Raw genomic sequence first — 17,790 nt, 5'->3', positions numbered from 1 at the left:
CAACTGCTCAGTAAGCATATCAACAAAAATGAAGGGCAACAGCTGTTAGTATTGATGGTCAACTTGACAGATCTAGAATCATCTAGAAATGCAAACTTCCAGTCGTGCCTGTGAGGGAAGACTCACTCTGAATGTTGGGGGCACCATCTCATGGACTGGGAATCTGGACTGAATAAAAAGGAAACCACAAGCTGGATCCCAGCATCCACCTCTCTCTGCTTCCTGATTATGGCTGTTACGCTGACAGCTGTCTCTTGCCCCTGCCACCGTAAATGGACTGTACCCAGAATGAACCACTCCTTCCTTAAATTGTCTTTGTCACGTGTTAAGTTCCAGCTACATGTGTAGTAACTAATGCAGGTGGGTGGTATAACACAACTTCTGCTCCTTGTAAACAGTCCTTCCCACCCCCACTGAAGAGCTCAGCCCATCAACCTTGTGATCCTGGTCCACAATCAGCAGTCGGTGGCAGAGATGCTCCCATCCACACGATGCTAGGATCTCTTTATATCCACCCTTTCTCAGTAGCTTGAGTCTCAAATGATAGTACCTTGGGACCTCCTGTCAGTGTGTGGCAAACAGGTCCATAATTACATCTGCTATGAGATTCTTGGAAGAGGGACAGAAAGAACAAATATGCCCCAGCAAGATCTGTCTCCCTCTCTCTCTCCCTCCTCCTTCTCCCCCCAACTTGTGTATGTGTATACATCCAACAGTCTGACCACATGGAAACTATTATCTTTGAACACCAAATCCACTGAATGTGGGTATTTAGAACAAAATCCATCTCATCTTCCAGCCACGCCACGAAACAAACTGTTGTTTAAACATCCATCACACTGGCCTGGTGTGACGCCCTCTGCCCGCTCTCTTCTTGTACTGCACACACACTCCGTGTCGTCTCCCCCCAGCCCTGTAATTAAGTCACTGTGTGCACACTGCTCCGCTCATGCTTGCCGTATGAGCTGGGCTTTCTGAGGGAAGTGTGAATTAACTCGTAGATGGTGCTAACTCGGCAGTGGCATGTCTAAGCGGATTTAAACAGGATGCCAAAATGGAGTAAAATTATTGAGTTTTCTGGATGTGTCCCTGTCCTTGGCATAGTTTGGGGAAGAGGAAGCAATCACTGGAGTTGTCAAACCTGCCCTCCCTCGGTCTGTCCTTCCCACCATCCCTTCATCCCTTGTCCCTTCCTTCTTCCTTCCTTTACCCTTTTCCTCCATTCCTCCTTTTATTTCCTCGCTCTTTCCCATTGATCCCCTGGCTCTTGGTATCTTCCAGTCATCTTGGCCCTGTCTCCCAAGCTAACTGTCATACACCCGTGCTGGCTAACTTCTTATTGATATTTTGCTGACAATGACTTAGAAACTTGAGGCATGTCTTTTTAAAAATTTCTTGTGTATATGTGGGGAAAGGGTGCAAGCATGTGTGATGTGCATGCATGTATGGGAACATGGGTGTGGTCAGACGATAGACTCAGGTATCATCCTCACGAATGCTGCTGCTTCCTTTTAGACAAGGTCTTTTACTGATACTGGAACAACACTGGTTGGTAACCTGGAGCCCCAGGGACTCAGTTGCCTCCACTTACCCAACGCTTGGATTATGAGTGTGGGCTGCCATACCTGGTCTTTTCATGTGGGCTCTGGGGATTGAACTCAGGTCTTCTACTTGTGCAGTGTGTACTTTACCAATAAGAGCCATCTCCCCAGCCCAGTAACTTGAAGACGCTTCTTCTATTGTGGACCCTGGGCTTCCTTAATCCTGTCTGCCATTTCTTGCAACCTGGGATCTTTCTGTGGGGGAAAGGTTGGTCTCCTGTGCAGGAAGTTGATCTCTTCACGCTCCCCAGAGACAGCCATGCGAGCCCCATTGGTGCTCTGCAGAGCTGGAAGTGTCTGTGGAGCTGTTGAATAGATGCGAGAGTAGACCATCATAGACCACTGTGGGGACAAACAAAGAGCAGGGGGGCCGCAGGCACTCCTCTGAGATGCAAGCGCGGCATGCCTCCATCTGCTGGTCCCTAAGCTTTCCCGGCTGGCTTCCAAGTGCTTCACCAGTAGCTGCACAGACAATTAGGTGGATTAGACTGACTGGTAATGGGGGATTTGAACGCTAATCCCCTTCCGATTGTTAATATTAATTAAAGTGCTCTTCCCTCTCCTTATGTAACAAATACTAACGATTTCACTAGCTGGAAGAAGAGAAAATATCACATGGCAAGGTAGTATCTGGCTCTTTTTTTCCCCATGTTGAAGGCTCTGAGCATTTGCCGTCCTTCCTGGAACGCAAACTTTGTGATCCTTGGAGACACTGGGAAGAAGAAGGAGGAATGTAAGCAGTTGGACTTTTTAAATTCTAAACACAACTGCCTGTCTTTCCCCACAAGAAATTTACTCTGCCCGCTGCAGGCAAATGATCTGGATTGAGACTGATGGGGCTCAGTGGTGTGAGCAGTCTCCTGTGCGGGGCCTGTGAGTGTGCAGCATGCGTGTGAGCATGTGCGTGCAGGGAGTGACTTTCCTCAAGGCCACGATGGTCTAAAGCATCCAGCTGACAGATTCATGGGTAGCACAGGTTCCCAAGCTGTGCAAGTTTCTGCTGCCCTAAGAGAGGCTGGGCAACATGTCAAGAACCTTCTTTCCTCTGAGAGCCAGGAAGGGAAGCAAAGCTACTCATGAGGAGCATTTGCTGCACACATGGCAATACCCATGGAACGTGTCTGAGCTATGCGCCAGATTCAGGAGACAGCAGAGATGTCCCCCTGGACCATTCTGTTAAATCCATCAGGCTCTGGGGAAAAGCTACACCTGGCTTCCTTTCCACTCAGACCAGAGGATTTACAAGACACTGGAGGCTCAAATGCATTACAAGACTCTACGTGTGTGTGTGTGTGTATATATGCATTGTATGTGCATGTGTGTTTGCCTCATCAGGCAGAATATATTTAGGTATGAATGGATATGCAGGTGTTCATGTGTATGTGTGTGTTTCTCCAGGTATGTGTATGTCACGTGCATATGTGTGAATATGTATATGCATGTCTGTGTAGCATGTACATGCATATGTGTGCTCCTAGATATGGGTGCATGTCAGCATGTGTGCATTTTTGTGAATATGTGTGTTTCCTCTGGCATATACAAGTACATCTATACAAATGTGTACATATGTATGGAAGAGATATGTGTACATATGTGTACAGTTACATATGTACACTTACACACCCATTATGCTTAAGCATATATGTGTGTTTGCTTAGGCATATGTGTTTATACAAATGTCCACATATATGTGTTGTATTTGTGCATATATATGTGCATTTTCAGTCATGTAAATTTACACATCATGTATGCATAGATGTACATGTGTATGTCTTCAGCAGATATGCATATTTGCCTCCACATGTGTGTCTCCTTAGTATGTACATGCATACAAATATATGTGTTTGTATACAGGGATATACACCATAGTGGCCAGGAAATAGAGGGTGCAGATGCTGTTTCTCCTTTCTCCCCTTTATACCACCCAACTGCTGACCTTATGACAGTGCCACCCAACTGTTGACCTTATGACAGTGCCAACCAACTGTTGACCTTATGACAGTGCCACCCAACTGTTGACCTTATGACAGTGCCACCCAACTGTTGACCTTATGATAGTGCCACCCACACTCAGGGCAAGGTTTCCACTCTTAGTTAACTCTCTCTACAAACACCCAGTGAATTGCCCCTAAGCATGCCTGGTCCAATCAAGTTGACAGATGAAGGTAACACTCTACAAGGGGCACACTCATCAGCATGTCAAGTCCAAGGTTGAGGGAAGCCAGAACAGGGTTCCTAGACTCTGACACTCTCTTCTGCCAACCACTGTGCAAACCCAGGACTCTCCTTTGAGAGACACAAACCCTGGACTTGTGTGATACTATGGCCCAAAGCCCTGTCGGACACAAAATGAGATGCTGTTACCTCCAGGGCCAGCTATGAGGACAGAGAATAGATGTCCCTTGGTTATCTGCCAGACCCTGGGAAGGAAGAAGCTGTATAGTGGTTCAGTGAGCACATAAGGGAATGGCAAGAGATGGTTGAAGCTCTGGAGAAGGATGGTGCTTTAGTTACTTTTCTCTTGTAAAGAGAAACAATGACCAATGCAACTTATAAAAGAAAGAGTCTATAGGGAGCCCACAGTTCCAGGAGGTTAGGGTCCATGACCATCACGGCAGGGAGTAGAGCAGCAGACAGGCAACTGGAACAGTAGCTGAAAGTTCATAGCTCATGCACAAGACCAAGGCAGATAGCTAGCTCACTGGGAATGGTGTGGGATTTTGAAACCTCAAAGCCCAGCCCAAGTGATGCACCGCCTCCAACAAGGCCACACCCCTAACCCTTCCCAAACAATTCCACCAACTGGGGACCAAGCATTCAAACATATGGGCCTATGGGGGCCACTGTCATTAAAACTACCATAGGTGGTTTTCAAGGTTTCCTCTTAGGACATATGCACTTAGAGAGAGAGTCTTTTGGGCCTACCACCAACGAGTGGCATTGCTTCCTCTCATAGTCACCTAGACTTGGGGAATCACCAGAGCGTAAGATTAAGAAGCCATTAAACCCAAGAGTAGAGGAATATCCAGTAGCCTCTAAAGGTGGCTTCCTATGAAACAGAGCTCCAAAAGGACATAGATTAAGCACCTCAAAGTAACTAAAACAAACACAAAACCCACAAAACCAAAATAACTAACCCACTAAAAGGATGAATAAGTAAATGAATGAATTCAAATGCAGCTTAAGGAAGAGAAAGGACTTCTCAAGATATTAGTACATTTGGAAGCTGTACCTATGAATTGAATGATCATCACTGAGACCAACATTAGTGACCTTACAGTCCCAAGAGAGACTAGCATGTGAGCCCTGTCCCATTGCACCCCAGGGTCTCGGGTGTTCACCTGCAGTCCATGACACAGTGGTCAAGAAATCAGCATGCCAGTGTGTGACTGGATAAAGATTCCAAAGAAAAAGAATGATTGTGTCATCCAGAATACAAAATGATATTAATACGATGAATAATGTCACCCTTGTAGGCTATTACCAGTAGGATAAATGATTCTACTTTTATGGGCTCGTGGGAGAAAACAATTGCAGCCCCTTACTGCAGTTCCCACTACTGCTGGGTGTGATGCACATTGCTTGTGACATGCTGTGACTGACTGCTTTAACTGTCCCCCCCCCCAAAACTCCTGCATCCTACAAACATTCAGAGTAAACCTAACACGGACCCTACCAGGACTTAGAGTTTGGACTTCCTGGAGCACTGTGTTGAGCAATGCCTGGGTCTGCTTTAGCATGGTTGGGACAGTGACAGAAGAATACCCTGGGATGCAGGAAGCAGAGGAAACCTGTCTGTGAGAGGAACCCTGCACAGTCTGAGGGTGGTATCCCAGGTCTGCCTCCTGGAAGTGTGGTAGCTTTCTGAACTGTCTTCAAAGCCACTGTCTTACCCTCTTCTAACTCTCCTAAAGGCCTTAGCAAGGGGTTGCAAGTCCTCCCTCAGATGTTCTAAGCACAGTTTTGACCTCCTTTTCCTTTCTGTTTTACTTTGTTTGAGACAGACTCTCATGTATACCAGGCCAGTCTCAAACTTACTTTGTAGCCAAGGAGGGCCTTGAACTTTGGGTCTTCCTGCCTTTACCTCCACAGTATTAGGATTACAGATCGGTGTGCACCACCATGTTCATTTATGCAGCGCTGGGGACTGAACCGAGGACTTTGTGCATGCTAGGCAAGCACTCTTCCCACTGAGCCACATCCTGACCCTTCCTTTCCACTCCAGGCTTCAGGCTTCACTTCCTCAAACTCTCTGCACTGCTCTGCCTTTTGCTGTAAGTCCCCCCTTTAAGACGTTTTCCCACGTCTCTTACTGTATACGGCATATGGCGTCGTGATGCTCTTAGACTTCCTGGGACCCCTTCCCCCAGGTAGCCCAGCTCATCACTCTTACAGCCTTTCACACCAAGTCCCAGAAGGTGACCCACTTCTGCCAGGGTTCTTTGCAACCCAGCAATGAAAATGGCCTCTCTTCCCTTTCCGATTCCTTGACCCCCACTTCTGTCTTAGACCTCTGAATTGTCTTCCTATTCATACTTTCCAAATCATGTTCACAACGTTTTCAGCAGGCATTCCCAGCTTTTCCGTGCTTCTTTGGCACATACATCAGACTCCCCCCTCGGTTCATCGTTCATGTTTAGGCTTTTCTAGACTGTTCCTCCAAGTTCTCCCAGCTCTCTCTCTGTAGCCCAGATACAGAACCACATCCATATTCCTGGGTGTTGGTTATGACAATAACTCCACTTCCCTGTCCCAAATTTCTGTCTTTCTCTAGCTTAAAATTATTACTGCAGAGTATAACTGACTGAATAATTTATAGGAAGAAAAAAAGAAGGGAAGAGAAAGGAAAAGAAAGACAAGAAAAGAAGAAATTTGCCCTGGGAAACTGATTCAGTCGGTTCATCATGCAAGCATGAGGGCCTGGGTTTGATTCCTGGGACCCACATTTTAAAAGTATGGCATGATGGCCTGTTCCTGCAATCTCAGCAGGGAGGAGGTATTGACAGATGTGTCCCCAGAGTTCACTGGCCAGTCAATCTAGCTGAGTCAGCAAGTTCCAAGTTTAGGGGGAAAACCCTGTCTCAAATCCATAAGAAATGGAGGAAGGCACCTGACACAGACCTGTAGCTGTCACGTACACATACACACATGCATGCACATGCTCACGAAAATATTTTTCTCATGGTAATGGGTACTGCGCAAGTAGCTTTATCCAGCCCACAGATCGCCCACGCTGCATCTGCCCGTGGAGGAGCGAGGAAGGGCAGTAAAACACAAGGGCGCAAGAGAAGGTGGGGTAACCTCACTGTCCCCATGGACTCCTACAGTAACCAACCCATTTCCTCACAGCAACGCTGAATCGTTCATGAAGACCCCTTTTCTCAGCCTTGTGGTACTGAGCAACAAATTGCTGACCCACTGGTGTTGTGGGATACACGGGGTCTGTAGTACCCCCACCCTTAAATTCCACATAACGTTAACTGCTCAGTGTTACCAAGATGTTCTTTGCCCTGAGGGGTCATAGTCACAGTGGGTAAGGCCGAGTCACCAAATTCTATCGCGGCATCTATAGTCTTCAGCACCGTATTTCCACGGGGCAAAACAAATTCTAAATGCCGACCCACCAACACTCCCGATGAAGCAAGGAAAATGCTCTATGTGATGGCACAGGTGTCCTGGAGTTGTCTATCACATCACCATCCCACGTGACGCGCAAGGATGCTTCCTTAGCTACGGCGCATCGATGTCTTTATGAAAATCCCCAGCACAGCTGTTGGTTGTTACGGCCGCAAACCTGACTTGCCACTGTTTCCACGAAACATAGTTAAGGCGTCATTTTAACTTGAAAGAACGGCTGACAAACCATGATTTCTCAGATGTTATTTTTTTTTTTTTCGAAAACCAAGTGAGCATATCATTTTAAAGAAAACAGCTGAGGACCCTACTTGGCAACACTCGCATCTGAACTTTCAAGTCACCTTCAAAATTTGAAAGCTTGCGTATGCTGCATCAAGTCTGACAGGTTCTCAGTAATTAGAAGCTGTGTTGGATGAGTTTACTGCTTTTAGTGAATTCAGTTTCGTTTTGTAAAATAAAAGGTACCACTATGTTGGAGATCCATGTTACCATTATGTGTTCTGATTGACCAGTGCAGGATATCATACAATCATACTCAGACCATACATAAAAGATGCATTCAGAGTGTGCACTTTACCAGTGGACTTTAAGCTGACAAAGGGAGAAAGATTCATCATCATATATCCTTAGTTATCAAATGCCATTTGTCACGCTATAGGAAGTCAAAGAAGACAGCTGCAATACGACAAAGACTGGGGATTCCCCTCAGAGGCAGCATAGAAACAGGAAGTGGGGTGGTGGTCAGGGGCCGCAGTGGGGCCAGTGGGGTGTTATATGGAGAAAATATTAGTTTTACAAGGTGAAAACGGGTCCAGAAATGGGTGGTCATGATAATTCCCCAACACTATGCATGGTCTCCACGTCTACTGCTCACTTAAAACTTCTTAAGGTGGTAAGTTTCTCTTGAGTTTATTTTAACATGCATACACACACACACATACACACACAAACACACACACACACACACTTCCAAAAAGAGAACACCTCTTGCCAAGTTTGGGGTGTAGTATGAAAAGAGAACTCCCACTGCTATCTGGAAAAACTCTCACACTATGCCCCCAGAGCTACATTCTAGGAAGGCATCTGGTTTTCTTTATCTAATTCAGTCCAGACGTCAGATAGCAGCAGACTCATGCAGAAGCATAGACGAGGGGTTGGAGAAATGCTCAGTTGATAAAATGCCTGGAGCACAAGCTAAAGGAGCAGAGTTCAGATCCCCCAGACCTCCTGGGTGCATCTGCATGCGATGACACAAAAACATTTTAATAAAAAAAAAACTATATTTTTTTAAGACAAAGATTGTACGATGCCTGGCATTGTTTCATGTTCCCACATCGTCTTAAATGTCTGGGTGCTGCAGGGTGGGGACAGTCATGGCTCTGGAGCTCACTGACAAGCCAGCTTAAATAAACCAATTAAGGTCACAATTCAGCCAGAGACCCTCTCTCAAAAGACAAGGTGGAGAGCAATGGACACATCAACCTTGGCCTCAACATGCGTCTTCACACATATCCATAAACATGTGCATATACTGCACACACAGAAACCTAAGGAAAGCAACATAAAGAAAGAAAAGGAAAATAGAAACCCTTGTGAGAATCTCATTGTTTTCTATTGACCTTGACCCTTAAAGACTACATGAGAACACAAAACAATGCCAGGCTTCTTACAATCTTTGTACTCAAAAACACAGCGTTTTTAAAAACCACAATGATTTCGTGCCATCACAAATAGACTTATCTTCACTTAATAAAGGTAGTAAGACGTGTCTATACTTTCAGTAAACTGAGAAATTTGTATTCTAATTGTCCTTGGTTTTAATTTCTGACTCAGTAAAGTGGACAGATACAAACCACCTGAACAAAAGCTCTTTGGAGGTGGCTAAGTAGGAAGAGCACTTGCTGTAGAAGTCTTGAGGACCCAAGTTCAAATCCCCAGGACACACATAGGAATGTACATGGTAATAAGCCCAGCAATGGTGGAGGCAGAGACAGAAGGACTTCTGGGGCTTGCTGGCTGCCAGTCTAGCTCCATGTTCAGTGAGCTACCCAAGGCAGAGGTGGACAAAGCCATATACCCAGGTCTTCCTCTGGATTCCTCGTGAATGTACCTTCAGATATACATACAAGCACATGCAAACACAGTAAATACATGCCACAGATACATATACACATGTTACATACAAAGTAGATACACCCACACAATCTAGAAATCCTAACCAAAAACCTAGAAAATGACTGGCATAATTCACATTTTCTGTCTCTGCCACTAACAGGCGGTGTGGTCTTAAGCAAGAGATTTAACCTTTGTCTGCCTTAGTTTTTTCATGTTGAAAACAGGCCATAAGACGATAACATATCAGTTACATGCGGTATTATACCTGGTACACTGTAAGTGATCGATGATGTCAGCTCTTGTTACTTGCCTAGGATGTATTTGTCGGGCACCTCATTGTTGGCAGTGTCCCATGTGCTGGGGAGGCCACTACAAGTAAAGTAACACACACCCCAGCTCACAATTTCTCATTTTGCCAGAAGCAGCCGACTCCACCACACAGGAGGCGAAGTGTGACCGTATGTGACGGTGGAAGGTCTATGTGGGTGGCAGGGTGGGGTAGACTGAGGCAGTGTCTTAGAGCAAGTGAGTAAGTCTGCCTACAGAAGCCAGCATGTGCTTGAACAGCAGAAGGGTCAAGCAGGAGGCCACAGAGAATGGCCTGAGCAGCCCCCAAGGCTTGGCCAGAACAGAGAGACTGGTTTGTGCCTAGTGAGATGAGCGGCCCAGGAGATGCTGAGAAGGTGTGCTGGGATTTACACCTGAGTCTTGCCTGTTTACAGCAGGATGTGCACCTCCAGACTCTGACTGCAAAACCTTCCCAACCCAAGGATGCTCTATGTGGAACCTTCTTAGGAAACTCTGGGCAGAAGATGCCTTCTTGCTGCTGCTCTATGGGTCCTGGAGACGAGTTTCTCTGAAACCTGTCCTTATATCAGTGCCGGAATTCCTGACGCTCTACCTGCCTATTCTTCCTTTCTACCTCTCCAAGCCCTCTCCAGCCTTCTTGCTCTCACCTATCCAGATATGCTGGCCCACCAGGAACATGTTCCTCAGCTCACTTACCACCAGTTTCCACGGTGTGCACCCAAAGGGAATCCCAGATAGGTTACAGGAGGGAGAGAGTTGAGATTATTGCTCTTAGACTCTCCCTTGCTGTCTTCCCCTGTCCTTAACTGAGGTCCCACAGGCGCCTCTTCCACTCCTCCCAGTCTCCCACTCTCCATGCTCCACCCTCCACATCCTGATATCACCCATCACTGTCAGCAGCAGCAGAGAGAGTTGGCAGAGGTCCTGCATTCTCTTGCCTGCCCATAGCTTACAAATGGCCCCGTTCTGAAACACACAATAACCCATCTGGAATGTGCTCTTTGTTCTCCCCATGGAGTCTCACTGAGGACTCCCTTAGACATGGAGGCCCTCGGGGAGGACAGCACATCTCCTGTCCTGCCTCTTCCTGCTGTCCTCCAGGGCCAGGGAGTACTCCTGGCACCTAGCCGTCACTTGCTAAATACTGCATGAATGAATGAAGAATGGATTTCATTGGGATTCTCTCGCACGCTAAATGAAAGGCTTCAGAACTCTTTAGAATGGGAATTAATTGCCTCCTCTTGTCATTATTTTAGTCCATAGCTTATAATCAAATCTCCACTCACCCAGAGTTAACAAATGAAATGCAGGCATACAGCAAGGGAGCAATGAAGAGCATTCCCTTAAGGCCTTGAAATTGCTACCCCCAAATTCTTTTTATTTTATTTTAAAAAAACTATCTTTTTTTTTATTTTACATGCCAATCCCAGTTCCCACTCCCTCCCCTCCTCCCATTTCCTCCACCCCCCATCCATTCCTCAGAAAGGATAAGGTACATTGCTTTGAGGAAGAACCAAGGCCCTCCCTATAATATCCAGGTTGAGCAAGGTGTTCATTCAAAGGGAATGGGTTCCAAAAAGCCAGTACAAGCAGTATGGATAAATCCTGGTCCTACTGCCAGTGGCCTCAGAGTCTGCCCCAGTCATACAACTGTCACCCACATTCAGAGGGCCTAGTTTGGTCCTATGCTAGATCCTTCCCTGTCCAGCCGGAGTTGGTGAGCTCCCATTAGCTCAGGTAAACTATTTCAGTGAGTGTCCCCATCATGGTCTTGACCTCTTTGCTCATCTTCCCACTCCTCCCACTCTTCGACTGGACTTTGGGAGCTCAGCCCAGGGCTCCTCTGTGGGTCTTTGCCTCTGCTTCCATCAGTTGCTGGATGAAGGTTCTATGGTGACATTTAAGATAGTCATCAATCTGACTACAGGGCAAGGCCTGTTCGGGTACCTTCTCCACTATTGCTTAGGGTCTTAACTGTGATCATCCTTGTGGATTCCTAGGAATTTCTCTAGTGTCAGATTTCTTGCTAGCTCCATAATGGTCCCTCAATCAAGATATCTCTTTCATTGCTCTCTGTCTCTGTCCTTCCCACATCTTGACTATCCCATTCCCTCAAGTTCTCTTACCTCCTCCTGTTCTCCCCTCCTCCTCCCCTTCTGACCTCCCTTCTCTCCCCATCCCCATGCTCCCAATTTTCTCAGGAGATCTTGTCTATTTCCCCTTCCCAGAATGATGTATGATTTTCTTAGGGTTCTCTTTGTTATTTAGCTTGTCTGGGGGTGTGGACTATAGGTTCATTATCCTTTGATTTACAACTAGTATCTGCTCAGGAGTGAGTACATACCATGTTCATCTTTCTGGGTCTGGGTTACCTTACTCAGGATGGCTTTTTATAGTTCTATCCATTTGCATGTCAGTTTCAAGATGTCATCCTCAAATTCTTACAAGGAGGGGTACAGGGCAGACCCTGCACTCTGTTTTCTTCAGATTCATTTCTGTTTTATACTTGCTCATAACATATTTTAACCTAGCAATATGATGGGTACACAATTAACATATAGTACAATTCACCTATTGGGAATGGGTACCCTGATGCTTTTTAGACTACCCACAGAGTTGTTCCAAGCTCACCTCTCGGTTTTCAATGTTTTTACACCTCCAAAAGACCCCGTGTACCCACTGGTATCCACTCCCATTCCCGTCCGTGCCTCCGTCCACAGATTTGAGTTGTTTCCGTTTTTGAGCCACTGTGAAGAACACTGCTCTGGGCACATGCATCTAAGTTTCATGTGACCTTCCATCTTCATTTCTCTTGAAGAGAAGTTCTGGGTCATGTGGCGACAGTCACATCCTTTGGGAACTTACACCCCATTTTCCAGTGTGGCAGCATCCATTTATCTCCCCACTTGCATTGCGTGAGGACTCTAATTCATTCACGCCCTTTCTGCACATAGTTTTGCTGGTATTTTCCATGACACTGTGGTGTTTGCTCTTGAACATTCCAAAGAGAGGGGGTTTTCATTGCAAATGGCTTTAGTCAGCCATCCAAACCCACCCCACGCATATAGTCACATGTTGAGGATTTGTTCGAGAGTTGCTTCCCCAGCACCTGACCATTCCTAGGGCCCATTCTATCACCAAAGATTGAACAGTACCTTATAATCCAGACAAATTATACAAGAAACTCTTCAATGCTCTGGAGCTGCTTTGTCCAATATGGAGGGCCATACACCAGGCTACACATGCCGTCACTCCACTGTAAGAGTAACATTGCAAATGCTGAGAGTTACGTGTGACTGGTGTTTTCCTTATTGGAACATGAGGGCAGAGCATATCTATAGTTGTTAGAATGTTCTACTAGGCAGAATTGAAGGAGACAGACAAGAGACAGCACACGTCACTAGCCTGCATGAATGGCTTTATCTCTAGACCCCCTCCACAAGTTACCTGGTCCACATGCCACTTCCCACCAATGGCCCATTTTGTTGGCTGCCCAGTGAAGCTCAGTATTCTGGGGATTGACCGATAAAAGGGAGATAGGTGGGTTTTATGTGGAAATATAAGAAATTAGATCATGCTGTTTTCTAATTGGTATGGCATTTAAGTATTCTCTTCATTCCTCAAGCCCATCCACCCAAGCCTTGATATCCAGGAGGAGGGATATTAAATATTTCCAGCAATCTTTTCTGAAGGTTCTTCTGTGAATTCAGGGCTCCAGCCTTCGCACATTTGTTGAAAAAAAAAAGGTTCTGCTGCATAAAGTGCTATTAATAATTAGCAGTCAATTAACATTTTCCACTTCCAGCATGTTAGAAATGTTAGTGGAGCCATTCGCGAGAGCAAAGCATACCCTTGCAGCGGCAATGTGTGCCACATACAAAACCCGAGTCGGCCTTGGGTTCCAGCATTGGAAGTCATGCAGCATACCAAATTTGGAATTTTACACACCGTTGATTATTATTATTCAGAGTTCATTCATTTATACCTTGAAATGAAAGCAAGCGCTCTTAGTATCTGTGCATAAGGTATCAGTGGCCATTAGACCTGTCTCAAGAATTCAGTTTTATCGTTTGTCACAAGCTCAAGGACAACGAAGGACCAAAACTACAGGTGACTATTTCAATCCTGTGTCACAAAATCTAAGAAAAAGCAAAAAGAGTAGAAAGAAACCTTAAAAATCAAATTCTGCATCCTTTAAGTTAATGCATAAGTGTGCTATTGCTCCATCTGGCTTTCAAGGGGCATCCAATCACATCTCCATGAGGATAAATCAAAGACACGGCAAGTGAGCGCCAAGTATTTACTAGAAGGAACCAGGGGACTCTTCCCTTTGGATGAGAGCTTCAGGGATCACAAGAGCCAAAATTTTAATGTTTCCCACCTAAATAGAGCATGTAGTCACTCAGCCTGATCCTCACTGCTCACTTGAGAGAGGTAGACAGACTGACTGCATCTACTACAAAGAAGGTAGACACCAAGGAAATTGATGCCAAGCTCCTTCCTTCCTCAAGAGCCTTTTAGCCTCCTCCAATTGGTTGGGTGGGGGGAGCCCAGTGCAGCAAATGAATGTCAGGAAATATCAGTATCACTGCCTATGACACGGATTCAAAAGAGACTAAAAAGTCAGGGTCAAGAATGCAGGGTGAGGTCACAGCGCAGAGTCCTTATGCTCACTCTGCCCCCTTCCAGGAAGACAAGGCTAGAATTGCATCCTTGCCTTACAGAGAAAGCCACCAACACTGAACCAATCATCCAAGGTCGCCAGGATAAGACAGAAATTAAGGTTGTTTGACACCATCAAAAGCACTGTTAAAATATAGGTAGCGCTTTCAAAGGATGCCTCGGGATCAAGACCATGTCCCAAGGAAAGAAAGGCATAGGAAAGCCCACACACCTTGTACCTCCTTCCGTTCAAGCTGGCAGGATGAGGTCACCTCTGCCCTTTCTGTGGACCGAGGAGGGCATGGGGAAGCTAGATGTCACATACACACACACACACACACACACACACACACACACTCACACACACACGTACACCCAGGCCAGGGTCAGTCTCCATTATGGTTTTATACACTAAGTTCAACCATTTAACACAAGAAGAATCCACCAGACTTGTGACGTGGTCCTGACTAGGAAAGTCACTGCACAATGACCCCAAAGAGCCTCTTCCTTCTTAGACAGGGGTTCTCAATCTTCCTAATGCTGTGACCATTTAGTCCAGTTTCACATGTTGTGGTGACCCCTCAAACCTTAAAATTATTTTGTTTGCTACTTCATAACTGTAATGTTTTGCCACTGTTATAAATCCTAATGTAAACAGTTTTGGAGAGAGACTGGCCAGAAGGGTTGTGGCCCACAGGTTGAGAACTACTGTTAAGAGGGTTCTCACTGACTCGGATTCTCAGCTCCCACCTATGACATGCTTGACGGCATCTGACTTTATCTGGGAAGGGCAGCAACTGAAACACTCGGCTTTGGTGTTGACTGCCCAGCTCAGCTGTGTGTCCACCTGACCCGTGTAACAAAATGCTGTGAAACTCCGTATCCAGAGGTGACAACGTCTTCGCTCCTTGTGACTTTGTGTACTCACTGGGTGCCGCTTTAGCTCGTCCTTTGGCTGAAGCTTTGCCATCCAGAATGACCTTCCTGAGGTGTCCGGAGCCCTAGCCGGCACAGTGCGTCTCTCTCCATGTGCTCTCCCCCAGCAGGCAAGGAGCACAAGCTCTGTCCCAGGGAGGCACAAAGTTTCCCAGAAACTAGAAGTGAGGAGCTCCACCTCCCAGCTTCTCCCTTAAGGTCCATTTGCTAACATCCCTTTGACTGAAGCAAGCCACACAAGCTGGTCTGGGATCATGGGAGAAACATTCACCAGTGAAGCCACAAGGGGTCAACACGTTGGAAGACAGTTCTACAGTCCCAGATGTTTTTACAGCTGTGGGGATCTAGGCATCACCAACCAGAAAGCACAGCCCCTCTGAACGAGACAGCGAGTGGTTCAGAACACTGACAAACGGTGCCTCGAGCTGAGTTATATTGACTAATAAGATTTTATAGCATGGTGCCTTTGAAGCAGGGTTATAAAGACATACAATTTGAGATTTCATTCATACTTTTAATTTCCTCATATTTTCTAATCCAATCCCTGTACTTTATTCCCTCAAGTTTTCTTGCAGCTGTTGGACAAATGTCTCTTTTCAGATCCTAGGATGTGTCAAGCATGGCGGAAAACAGGAGCCTAGCCAGAGCTGTGATCTCTACCCGACGGGAGAGAGAAAAATCTGTCCCCAGACTGTTGTAAAGCTTGCCACAAAGTAGGGGGGAAAGGCACTGTGTGAGCAGAGGGACAAATGAAGACCCAAACGACTCAGGACTGGGCTCTGCCAATATCTCACGGTGCCTCCTAGGCAATTTCCATTTGGGCTCAATTTGGCCAGGTAACAGGGCCTTCCCATCATCCCGCCATCATTATTGGTGTCCAATAATCTCCACATTCATGGCAGGGGACTTCTGACTAATTGGTCTTATTGGCTAGAAGAGCATCCCGCGAGATTGGCTGGATATCAGGTTGATCAATATCGGGGCCCAAATGAGGATTGTTTCTCCTGGACTTCTGACCAGCAATATGCTATGCAGCCTGTGCTTCTGAAACTGGAGAATTGCATTGTCTGCTGCTTCTGCCCAAGCAGGCTGCTTTTCTAGTTTCCAAGTGTTTTATCTGTTCTGGGGGACGGCAAAGACAAGATCCAAAATCTGCTGACCCCCACAGTTAAATCAATGTTTTTTGAGCCCAATAGCCAGTATTTACTGCCAAACACGGTCCATTTCTGCCGTGGACTTTTTTCATCAAGTAGAGGCTAAGTGGACTCACCATCCCAGGGGGATGATTTTGGGGTTCATCTGAGCAGTTTGATGGCCATATAAGGGGGAGGTAGAGGAGACGTACTACATCCATTAGTCATTCACAGGAGGTAGAGGAGACGTACTACATCCATTAGTCATTCACGGGAGGTAGAGGAGACATACTACATCCATTAGTCATTCAAGTATGCTCTCACCTACTCCCCTGCATCTCCTAGATAGCCTGGCATCCAGTGAGCTTCTGTTCCTGTAGGAGGTGCCTGCGAGCTAAGTCTTGGGATGACTGGACTACCCATATGAGCAAAGACACTAAGGAGATCACGTGTCAGGACTACCTGGGCAGCTTGAGGAATGTTCTCAGTGGGGGAAATAGTGACTCTTTGTCAGACTTTACTCTGGGGGTCAGATGCAGGGCTATGGGGTATGTGTGCCTCGCCTTTCTTATCTTACCAATCCATCTCTTTAATTAATAGCTTTTTCAGGATTAAAGCTGAGCTCGTGGCGACTCAGGCCACTTCAAGAGCAAAACCTTTTGATCCTTGCTCTTTGCCTGTCTCCTTCTAACCAAATCTCAGGCAGAAAGACAAACAATTGCAGGTCTTTCTGCCTGGATCCTGTGACCTCCAGTGCCCCAGCAACATAGGACCTGGAAAGTGCTACGTGCCCTCTCTTCTATGTCACATGTACACCTCTCCTTTCTATCCAGACCCATTTAGCCTGACTTGAAAGCAATGTTAATAAAAGACTAACCTTTGCACCTGTTCTAAATGGCTCTCAGAGACTAAACTCTTCAACCCCTTCCCCAAGAAACATCTCCCTCTTTGTCATAACCCAAAGAGACAGAAAATATAAACCCTGTGCCTAATTAAACACTGCAGGCTTCAGTGTGGGTATTGTGCCAATTTTCTTCCTGCTTTCTCTTTATTTTCCCCCAAATAATTTCTAACCAACTAGGAAAATGTAAGCTCTAAATTGATGTCTAGGCCTAGAATGTAAGGCTAGCGACTGCTTTGCGGCCCTTTCCCCAGTGAGAAGAAGGTTCAGTTTGCAAATTAACAAAAATGGGAATCTCATGGCAAGACACCTCTGTGCGCCTAACACACTCTGAAGGGATACTATGGAGTCTCACTTAAAATTACTGACTTGAGGTTAGCCTACCCCAAGCCAGAGCCAACTTGCTTAGCAGGCGTCTATATCATGGTTGAATGTTCAGTCTTTGGTGGGGGGAGAGACTTACTAACTCCTTAGCTAACTGTCTGTAGGAAAAGCA

This window comes from Myodes glareolus, chromosome 7 (genome assembly GCF_982192425.1).
Source record: "Myodes glareolus chromosome 7, mMyoGla1.1, whole genome shotgun sequence".
NCBI classification, from domain to species: domain Eukaryota; kingdom Metazoa; phylum Chordata; class Mammalia; order Rodentia; family Cricetidae; genus Myodes; species Myodes glareolus.
This window is presented reverse-complemented; position numbering follows the sequence as displayed.